This window comes from Cololabis saira, chromosome 20 (assembly GCF_033807715.1).
Source record: "Cololabis saira isolate AMF1-May2022 chromosome 20, fColSai1.1, whole genome shotgun sequence".
NCBI lineage: Eukaryota > Metazoa > Chordata > Actinopteri > Beloniformes > Belonidae > Cololabis > Cololabis saira.
In genome coordinates this window covers 37,645,741-37,658,230 of record NC_084606.1, presented here as the reverse complement: position 1 = coordinate 37,658,230, position 12,490 = coordinate 37,645,741, and positions in this window count along the sequence as shown.

Below are 12,490 nucleotides of genomic sequence, written 5' to 3'. Positions count from 1 at the left end.
CTGCATCACGCCTGCATCACTCCTGCATCACGCCTGCATCGCTCCTGCATCACGCCTGCATCACTCCTGCAACACGCCTGCATCACGCCTGCAACACGCCTGCAACACGCCTGCATCACTCCTGCAACACGCCTGCATCACTCCTGCATCATGCCTGCATCGCTCCTGCATCACGCCTGCATCACTCCTGCAACACGCCTGCATCCCGCCTGCATCCCGCCTGCATCACGCCTGCATCACGCCTGCAACACGCCTGCAACACGCCTGCAACACGCCTGCAACACGCCTGCAACACGCCTGCAACACGCCTGCAACACGCCTGCAACACGCCTGCAACACGCCTGCAATCCTGAAATTCAATGAAGATTTAGGTTTGCAGGAAGCTGGAGCCTGTAGAAGCAGATGCCAAATGCCACCCTGTGTCTCCAAAATGATTGTTTGTAAACTAAAGGCAGAAAGGAATGATGTGGAAGTAAAACCAGTCCTTTCTGTAATTGGCCTGGTGGTTAGACTCACAGCAGGAAGATTCCTGCTCCTACTCCTGGCTGGAGTCTCTCTGTGGAATTTGCATGTTCTTGAAGTTCTCACTTCTGCTTGTGTGAGTTTTCTCCACTTCTCTTCAGAGAATCCAAAAACATGTATGTCAGGTTGATTCACGAATGGTCCATCCTTGATTTAGGAAATGTGTTGAGTAACACATTTCAGATGGACCAGGAAAGGGTAGATACAAGATACAACATCAAAAACTGTGTAATACTGATTAAATAATAGTTGGAGGCTTTCACAGTAATAATGTTGATAAGTATTTGGTCATTTAGGTTCATGGATTGTTGAGAGGAGAGGAGTATACCACGGTGGGAAAAGACTGTGTGCGAGGAAGTATGTCAGAAATAACATTTCTTAATGTAAAACAAATGACTACGGATGTAGATCTCAACTGTCACGTTTGGTGTATAATCTGTCCGTCCTTTTCCCGTACCGAGCTCACGTGGTTAGTAGAGTCTTTTAGCCATGCTGATTGTGTTGCAGCTAACGTGCTTCCTCACATTAGTTATATTACACAGATATGAAATAGAAACTGCTTGAGTGTTATTTCACTTCAGTAAGTGAAATGTTATTCAATTCAATTCAATTTTATTTATATAGCGTCTAATACAACAGAGTTGTCTCTAGACGCTTTATTCAAGTATTGAAAGTAAAATGTGGTTCTGTTGTGTGATCATGAACACTGAAAACGGTGGGGGGAAAGATTTTTATCTTTTTAACAAAAACTGGGAGTTAAAGGAAGATGTTAAATGATCCATTGGTCATGTACTAGATGGTATGGGGTGTACAGTCTAATTAGAGATTAAAACAAAATGTATTAAAACTGTTATATTTTAGAATTAAATATGTTTTCTGCAAACATATTTCAGCTCGGTTGCTATAACATTTATATTTAAGGCCTGTGACAAGCTTAAAAAACGTAACTTCACTGGAGTGATCACATGGACAGTAGACGTATTGAGATCTTTTTAACTGTGTGCGTATACAAAGTTTGATTAAAAGCTTTTCGTTTGTCAGTTTTGATCAACTACAGATGTTACGCAAACTACTGTAAGCAGACACAAAAGGAGGAGAGTTCATGGTTTCCCACAGAACTGGATCAGTACTCGTAAACAACAGATGGAAATAGGAAAAACTAGTCGTAATATGGAATAAAGGTGTTTTTGGATTTAGGGGAAATCCGAAATCCGGTTGTAGGAGAACAGCTTTCTTAAATTGGGTAATGTTGGACATGATACATGTTGTGCAGAGATCAGAAGGAAGTTGCGTCAGCAAGTGGGAGCCTTTGCCCCCCCCAGAATTTTGTAATACTGCTGGTTTGAGGAAAATACATACTGTTTTGCTGGAGTCTGGTGAACTATTGCTGCTTCCTTGCTCTTTTAGTGCAAATTATTGGATATGAACTTTTTTTTTGGTCTTGCCTGAAATGTTACTGCAGAGTCGGGCTGGGCGATATGACCTCAAGGATCATATCACCATCATATCACCACCATATCACCATCGTATCAACATCGTATCACCATCGTATCAACATCGTATCACCATCATAATACCATCACATCACCATCATATCACCATCATATCACCATCGTATCAACATCGTATCACCATCGTATCAACATCGTATCAACATCGTATCACCATCATAATACCATCATATCACCATCATATCACCACCATATCAGCATCGTATCAACATCGTATCACCATCGTATCACCACCATATCACCACCATATCACCGTCATATCACCACCATATCACCGTCATATCACCATCATATCACTATCATATCACCATCATATCATCATATCCCCATCATATCCCCATCATATCACCATCGTATCACCATCATATCACCATCATATCACCATCATATCACCATCATATCACCATCATATCACCGTCATATCACCATCATATCATATCACCATCATATCACTATCATATCACCATCGTATCACCATCGTATCACTGTCACATCACCATCATATCATATCACCATCGTATCACTATCATATCACCATCATATCACCATCATATCCCCGTCATATCACTGTCATATCACCATCGTATCCCCATCATATCACCACCATATCACCACCATATCACCGTCATATCACCACCATATCACCGTCATATCACCACCATATCACCGTCATATCACCATCATATCACCACCATATCACCGTCATATCACCACCATATCACCGTCATATCACCACCATATCACCGTCATATCACCATCATATCACCACCATATCACCACCATATCACCACCATATCACCGTCATATCACCACCATATCACTGTCATATCACCATCATATCCCCATCATATCACCATCATATCCCCATCATATCCCCATCATATCACCATCATATCCCCATCATATCCCCATCATATCACCGTCATATCCCCGTCATATCACCGTCATATCACCGTCATATCACCACCATATCACCACCATATCACCGTCATATCACCACCATATCACCGTCATATCACCATCATATCCCCGTCATATCACCATCATATCCCCATCATATCCCCATCATATCACCATCATATCCCCATCATATCACCATCATATCCCCGTCATATCACCGTCATATCACCATCATATCACCATCATATCACCATCATATCACTATCATATCCCCATCATATCCCCATCATATCACCGTCATATCCCCATCATATCCTCATCATATCATCATCATATCACCATCATATCACCATCATATCATCATCATATCATCATCATATCACCATCATATCCTCATCATATCACCATCATATCACCATCATATCACCATCATATCACTATCATATCACCGTCATATCACCATCATATCACCATCATATCACAGTCATATCACCATCATATCCCCACCATATCACCGTCATATCACCATCATATCCCCGTCATATCACCGTCATATCACCGTCATATCACCATCATATCCCCACCATATCACCGTCATATCACCATCATATCCCCGTCATATCACCGTCATATCACCACCATATCACCGTCATATCACCACCATATCACCGTCATATCACCATCATATCACTATCATATCACCATCATATCATCATATCCCCATCATATCCCCATCATATCACCATCATATCACCATCATATCACCATCATATCACCATCATATCACCGTCATATCACCATCATATCATATCACCATCATATCACTATCATATCACCATCGTATCACCATCGTATCACTGTCACATCACCATCATATCATATCACCATCGTATCACTATCATATCACCATCATATCACCATCATATCCCCGTCATATCACTGTCATATCACCATCGTATCCCCATCATATCACCACCATATCACCACCATATCACCGTCATATCACCACCATATCACCGTCATATCACCACCATATCACCGTCATATCACCATCATATCACCACCATATCACCGTCATATCACCACCATATCACCGTCATATCACCACCATATCACCGTCATATCACCATCATATCACCACCATATCACCACCATATCACCACCATATCACCGTCATATCACCACCATATCACTGTCATATCACCATCATATCCCCATCATATCACCATCATATCCCCATCATATCCCCATCATATCACCATCATATCCCCATCATATCCCCATCATATCACCGTCATATCCCCGTCATATCACCGTCATATCACCGTCATATCACCACCATATCACCACCATATCACCGTCATATCACCACCATATCACCGTCATATCACCATCATATCCCCGTCATATCACCATCATATCCCCATCATATCCCCATCATATCACCATCATATCCCCATCATATCACCATCATATCCCCGTCATATCACCGTCATATCACCATCATATCACCATCATATCACCATCATATCACTATCATATCCCCATCATATCCCCATCATATCACCGTCATATCCCCATCATATCCTCATCATATCATCATCATATCACCATCATATCACCATCATATCATCATCATATCATCATCATATCACCATCATATCCTCATCATATCACCATCATATCACCATCATATCACCATCATATCACTATCATATCACCGTCATATCACCATCATATCACCATCATATCACAGTCATATCACCATCATATCCCCACCATATCACCGTCATATCACCATCATATCCCCGTCATATCACCGTCATATCACCGTCATATCACCATCATATCCCCACCATATCACCGTCATATCACCATCATATCCCCGTCATATCACCGTCATATCACCATCATATCACCATCATATCCCCGTCATATCACCGTCATATCACCGTCATATCATCATCATATCACCATCATATCACCATCATATCACCGTCATATCACCGTCATATCACCGTCATATCATCATCATATCACCATCATATCCCCATCATATCCCCATCATATCCCCGTCATATCATCATCATATCCCCATCATATCCCCACCATATCACCACCATATCACCATCATATCACCATCATATCATCATCATATCACCATCATATCCCCATCATATCACCACCATATCACCATCATATCCCCATCATATCACCACCATATCATCATCATATCCCCATCATATCCCCACCATATCACCACCATATCACCATCATATCACCATCATATCATCATCATATCATCATCATATCCTCATCGTATCACCATCACGTGGAAGGATCCCGTTATTCTGGCCGGAGGGGGCATGTATAGCCCAGGACTGCTGCATGTTTTTGTGAGGGTAGTTTACATTAGCTACCAAGGGAACACAGGGAGAACATGCAAACTCCACACAGAAAGGCACCCACAGCATCCCAGGCGAGAATTGAACCCGGGACCTTCTAGCTGTTCTAAAGAAACAAAAAAAAATTATTAAAGAAAGACACATTTAGCCCCAAATTGGCCCCCTGAACGGTGGTGTGTTTAAGAGTGATGTGTGTTGTAACTAAGACTGCTTTCAGACTAAATTGATAGTTGTTTTCGTTTATGGTTTGTGGCGTTTGTGTTCACAAGGCAACCTTCTGTAGCGGTTCAAAGCTGTTAACAAATGCCATGAACCAACTGTTCTCTCATTGGTCAGAAATGAACGTGGGAGGAGTTTCCTCTTCCGTACCCCGGGAAAAACAACAACTATGGAGCATCGTCAGCGAGTGTGGCTAGTTTGTTTCAGTGTGTTTCTGTGTGGATTCTGTTCTCACTGCAAACGAACCGCTCCAGGTCTGGAATAGAAGCGAGCTGATACCACCTCTCCTAGGAGATCTCGGCTCGCTTGTTTTGTCCCGCATCCGAGCACGATTACTGTGTTCACATGTACCAAACCAACCGATCTTTAGGGGGAAACGCTCCCTGTTTCGGAACAACTGCTCCAAACGGGACACAGGTCTGAAAGCAGCCTTGTTTATTTATTTTTTATTCTATTCTACAATTATATGTATCTAGGTGTGTGTGTGTGTGTGTGTGTGTGTGTGTGTGTGTGTGTGTGTGTGTCCACCCTCAGCCAGTCCAGTCCAGCCCCGCCCCCCCGCCTTTACTTTATTGTAATTATAATATAATAATAATTTCATTATCATGATTACTGTTCAGATTAAAAAGTAATATTAAAAAAGAAAATTTAGTTGTGATGATGGTATGATAATAATAGCAGGAAAACAACAATAGTAATAATTATAATATTCATGATCATAATCAGAACAAACATGTATATACTAATATTTTCACTCATCAAAATGACAGCAAAAATGATTATTATTATCACAATCATAATCACGATTATAGTAATAATAATAATGTGATAATCATAACAATATAATAATAATAGTATATAATAGCTATAATAATATATTTAATATACGATCATATAACAATTTAACAATAGTAATATATACTAGATATAATATGTAATAATACTATATATGCTGTGTGGAGTCACTTTATTACACACACACTATACACCGTCTTAAAGGGGAATGAGAATAGCAATAGTCAAAACAGATGTTAATTTTCTTTTTTTTATCACAACACCGAATTTACTGACATGGGAAAATTGTGATAAATAAAAAGAAACTGAACAAACTGATAAAGAAGGCTGATTGTTATCTTGGGACTGTCCTGGACGCTCTGGAGCTGATTCTGCAAAAAAAAGCATAATGGAGAACAATAGTGTCTTCAGTGAGATTTGTCGGAGCTCAGACGGCTGCAGGGGACATTTCCTGCCCACGGCAATAACAATCTATAATAATAATAACCCTTTGAAGAAACTTAAATAGGGGCAGTTACTGCCACATTTGATTTCCCGTCAGTGATTAATGAAGTATTACTGAGTTTAATTGAATTGTATACCTGCTGGAGGCAGTTCCTGCAGAAAAAATCAGTCTATCAGTCTTTTTTTTTTACATTTTTCAATTTGTGTAATTTCAACCATAATGAAAATTCACCATGATATTGTCATGTGTTCTCTGAACGGAGTAAAAAAAAACAACCCAAAATCAATGCGTTTACGAACAAACCCCCATATGATTAAAATTTATTAAGACGAACCCCATCTTGGACTGTCTTAATATCAGATTTTCATTATTGTGATTAAAGGAATTCACAACAAAGATACTATTGTGATATCTGTAGAAAACACCCCTGCTATTATTATTATTATTATTATTATTATTATTATTATTAACAACCAATAGTAATCATTGTAAAAGTTGATTTAACCTTTAACGTGTACAATACTAACTATTATTGCATCCCTTTCTTTTGCAAACATATAAATTATACATGTTGCAGCACAAACTTGAGTGCTTTGTACATACCCAATAAATAAATAATAATAATTTTGAGATTTCTCAGTTATTCTATTTTGATTAAAAAATGCTTTATCTCATGCCACTTATAATATTTTATATTCTTTTTATATTCGTATTCTTTATTCATAAGAATTTTCTGATTTTCTTCTTTTGAAAGTGCAATTTGAAGATTGGCTTGTTGTGAGAAGCGGGTGCTTCATAAAGCAAATGATGAATGATAAAACTGTCTTAACAGGTAGTGTTTGGCCCAGTCCCAATCCTCCCACTACCCCTACTTTTCATCCCTACCCCTAAACTTTGCGCGTTCCCGTGAGGGTAGTGGTGTCCCAATTCCTCTTTTCACCTAGGGGTAGTGTGTTTATTTAGGGGTAGTGCTTATGAATCTGCACTACTAAATTTCCCAGAATGCTTTTCGTCGTCATTTGCGGACTGAATCCAAAAAAAAAACATGGCGGACATTTCTTATTTTTTAGTGAATAAAATCAATATTTTGAGTTAGTTTCTGCATAAAAATGCGTTTTGATTACATTTCTAGCAAGAAATATATATTTTACTTTCATAATATTCACTCAGTGAATGTACATTATCACTCGCTTGCCCGTTGTTGCAAAGTCTTTTTCAAACCTCGCCAGAATAAAGGCTGATTTATTGTTCCACGTTAGAACAACGCAGAGCCTACGGTGTAGGTTACGCGGCGACGCGCGCCGTACGTCGTACCCTACGCCGTAGGCTCTGCGTCGATTTAACGAGGAACCACAAATCAGTTCCCGAGCCGGCAGGCATCATCATCCCGAAATTTTCGGAGCAAATTTCTTAACAGGCGTAGTGTTAACTGTTAGATTTAATCTATTAACCAACATTTATTTTCCTAAATGATTTATTTCAGCCAGTGGTAATTCTCCACAGAGCTGCAGGTTTCTCCCCGGGACGACGGCGCAGGTTGACCCGGCCGTGAGCTGCTGCTGCTACGAGCCGGCGGCTCTTCTCCGTAAACATCGCAGCAAATTTCTTAACAGGCGTTATTTGGATAAACTGAGCCCAGGTTGGGGATCTTAACGGTTACTTTTACACCTGAAAAAATATTAAAACTTAATAAAGTGGCATATTAACAGCGCTACAGCTGAAATTAAAACAGCTTTTAGCTCTGGGCTTCCTGATATGGTGTGACGTATGTGCAAACGTAACTACGCAGTCGCTTACGCACCCGAACGTAAACCATGCAGTGACGTAGCACGCAAAATTTAGGGGTGGTGCTGAAAAGTAGGAGTAGTGGGAGTATTGGGACAGGGCCCTTGGAAGATTTCAAGTGCCCTAAAATCTGTGACTTCTTTTCTAGGGGTAGTGGTAGTGAGGGAGGGCTAGTGGAAGAAAGTAGGGGGTGTCTTGGGATTGGCCCAAACATGGTTTGTGGTTGCAGTGTCAAAAAGCAGGACACCAGATTGATGAGTGTTGTAGAATTGGGGGAAAAAAATCAAAAACAATGAGCTAAAAGAGAGTAAAATAATTGCTGAGGGACACATCTGTATTACACATGAAGCATATGATGTTTTAATAAATGTAAACTTGTTGAATGGAGGATTTGGAGGATAAGCTTATCTCTAGCATTCAGCTACTCTTAAATAACACGAGCTGCAGTCAGTTGCACGAGGAAGAGAGTTTCTCACATGCTGACTCTTTCTGTTCTCACACAGGCCTCCTACTCACGAGTATGGGTGTACAGGATGTTAAGCAGAGGCAAATTATAGAAAAAATCCAGATGCAGAGAGCAATGTGCTTTGTTGCCTGTACTTGCACTACCCATGGGTTGCAGGAAGAAAATGAGTGGGTGGACGCTTGAGAATAAGTCAAATGTGGCTTGAGTCACATCTACTACATTCTACACCAGAGAAGCCTTTGCTGCTTTTTTTGTTGCACTAATGGGCTTTATTTGGAAAGTAGACGGTAGTTGCAGTGGTGATACAGTGAAAAATACTGTACACGACTGTAGTGTAACTTGTGCTTCCACTCTTTGCCTGGTAGTAATCTAGCTGGGTGAAAAATAATGTTTTTGTTAACTTGTTGATCAAGTGGTTGGAACAAAGAGACTGTGTAGCAGAGCAGTTTCTCGACAAAAGACTCCTGTCAGCCCAACGGCGTGTTGCAGTGGAGCTGTGCGGCAGCCAGACTCCCACAAGACACGCAGTGACTGAGCCTTTCAGAGAAGCAAAAATCCAATAGAGGATTTATATTCTTGGCTTTGGGGTCAAATTCTTCTTTTATTTCTCTTTTTTTCTCCACAATCTTGAATAGTTGTGCCCTTTCTGCAGCATACCAAATAACTATGACATCCCTCAAAATCACTTGTTTATGGTATGATTTAGTAGAAAAAAATCATTTTTATCTGAAATGATTGTCCTTCATAGCCAAATAACAAGTTCATAATGATCTGGTGAGTCCAAGGATGGATCAGCCAAAAAAAGAAGCTGTATGGCTAATTTGTTTGAATAGATAGTGTCACAGTTGGTGTTTGTTGAGGACCCAAACGCAGGAGAGCAGCAGGCAGGAGTTCCAAAAACTGAGTTTATTCCACAAAAACCAAAAGCGCTACTGAGCAGGATCAAAAGCAGAACAAAACAGGAATCCAAAAACCGACGAGGCGCCATGGAGGGAGCAAACAGTACGGACCGACAGGGAGCAGGGAAAGACAAGACCAGATATACACAGGGGATAACGAGACACAGGTGCAGACGATCAGGGCAGATGGGAAACAGAAAGGGCATAACTGAAACACAAACTGGGGGAAATGTCAAAACCCTGACAGATAGTTAATTGAATTGATTGTGTACAGCAGTACTTCTTGAACAGGATGTACCATCACCCCTTAATGACATGCAGTGACCCAAACAGGGTGCACAATTTTTTTTAAACTTCTCAAATTGTATCTAATGGTGCAGTTTGAACCTCAGATTGTACATAATTAATAGTGCTTACAAACAATGAAACAAAAATATTAATCGGCAACATCAAGCATCCCAGGTGTGCTCCATCCACCCTCTTAATACTCTGCTACTGCTGCTTTGGGGCCCAGCCTCGGGTTACTTTCGTTTTTTCTCAGCCAGTGATTGTCTCTTTTAGCATTGTCTGCCAGCTCTTTATTGTTCTTAAGACCTGGCTCCGGATGCCTCCTTTACTGAGGAGCTTTGCTGTTGGAATAGCTGCAAAGCCCCTGCACCCCATCCTGACTGGGCACACCGTCATCTTCCCCCCTCGTCCTCTGCTTTGGCTGCTAGATTGGAGCATTTCAGCTTTTGACACTTGGAGGGGTTTAGAGGCAAAAGTCCAAGTACAAGTGGAACGAAATTTCGTTGCCACTGGCTCAAAGCAAGCAAAAAAAACAATTAAAACACTAAAAACTCTAAACACAAAGATAAGGACACTAGGCTAAAAACTAAAACGCTGCTTGCAGTACAACTTTGGAAGGATCTGAAGAATTGACCTAGATCTACTGACTTTTGCCAATCTCTGGCTGCACGCAGTGATCCTAAGTTGGGTTGTTGGTCATTGTTTTTCCCCTTCACAGATGTTATGTCCCAGTCTAGGGGTGCCTAGGACACAACATGATAAGGCCCCATCTTCCCCAAGTAGCCACAAACAAGATTTGGTTTCAATATAAAAGAAAGTGATTTATTTACACAAAAGTAAATTAACCTATAACTAGGTTGAAAAGTAACTGAAACTGAGCTACTAGGCTTCAGGGCAGACTAAGGCCATAATAACAAACAAAAGGGTCCTGTCTTGGGAGTAGGTAACTGACCTGACAAACAAAAGAAACAAGGCTTACCTCCCAACTAAAATAAATAGGAGAAAACAAGCTTAACAAAACTGGCAGCCCACCCTTACTACTCGTAAGTAGATACACAGTAGATAAAACAAGTAGATAATTTCAAAACAGATTCAAAAGTTCTAAACAAAAGGTGTGGCCGGTTGGGAGATGAGGAGGATGAGAGCCTGCAGCCCGCTAGCAGCCCTCTGGTGGCCGCCATCTTGGCTCCTTATGTATCAGGTGGTTGTCGGTTTCAGCCAATCACCGTCCAGGGCATGGAACCTTCCCACCAATGACCGCACGGCTGTGGCACACACCTATTTGCATTTTAAATTAACACAAGAAAACCACAGGGCACACACACACACAGCAGACAGACTAAAAAATATGACCACAGTCATAACACAGATGAAAGATCAAAGTTGTCTTTGCATTACCTGATTGTTGCGAAGTCGAGTATTGATGAATACCCCCTTGCAAAGTTCAAATGGCAAACACTTGAACACTTAGTTGTGTTGCTTTGAGGGAGGCTGGTCTTGAAACTGAACTTTACACTTGCTGGGGACTGTGCACAGGGATCAGGATGCAGCTTTTCCAACCCAGATGGTTAGATTTGTGGGTGGGGGGCAGGATTTCATATGTAGCTTGTCTGATGATGTGACTCATTGCTCCAGAGGTTTTCCTCTTCTCGATGTTTTCCCACATCAGCCAGTAACCCTGCCTGGCTTGTGCTGCAACTATGGAACATCTGCCTGCTTCTACCTATCTGTAGACATCCCCTATTGCATGGTTTGGCATTCAGCAATGGTTACTTTTTGGCAGGTAGAGGTTTTTGTCCCCCCTCCCTTTTGCTGGATGTTGCCTACTATGTATCAATGGCAGAAGGCAGATTTTGCAGCTAGCACAGCTGCAGCTTTGGTCCACTTCCTCCCCGTTGCTAGGGTAGGCTCAGCTCCTTTCATTACTGGGTCCCAAGATTCTTTGGGGACATATCTGGCCTATCTCTGGCACATGTGAATACTTCAATTAAGCTAGAAATTCGCAGTGAAAGGAACATTTGCAGAGCAAGCCGCTTCCTCACTTGGGAGTTCACCAGCGTTTCCAGATGAGTATGGAGCTAGAACAGTCTCATAATTCGCAAATGCACACACCGTTTCACAAATGCACAGGACAAAATTCACAAATGCACACACCAATTCGCAAATGCACAGGACAAAATTCACAAATGCATACACCGATTTGCAAATGCACAGGAAAAAATTTACAAATGCACACACCGATTCGCAAATGCACA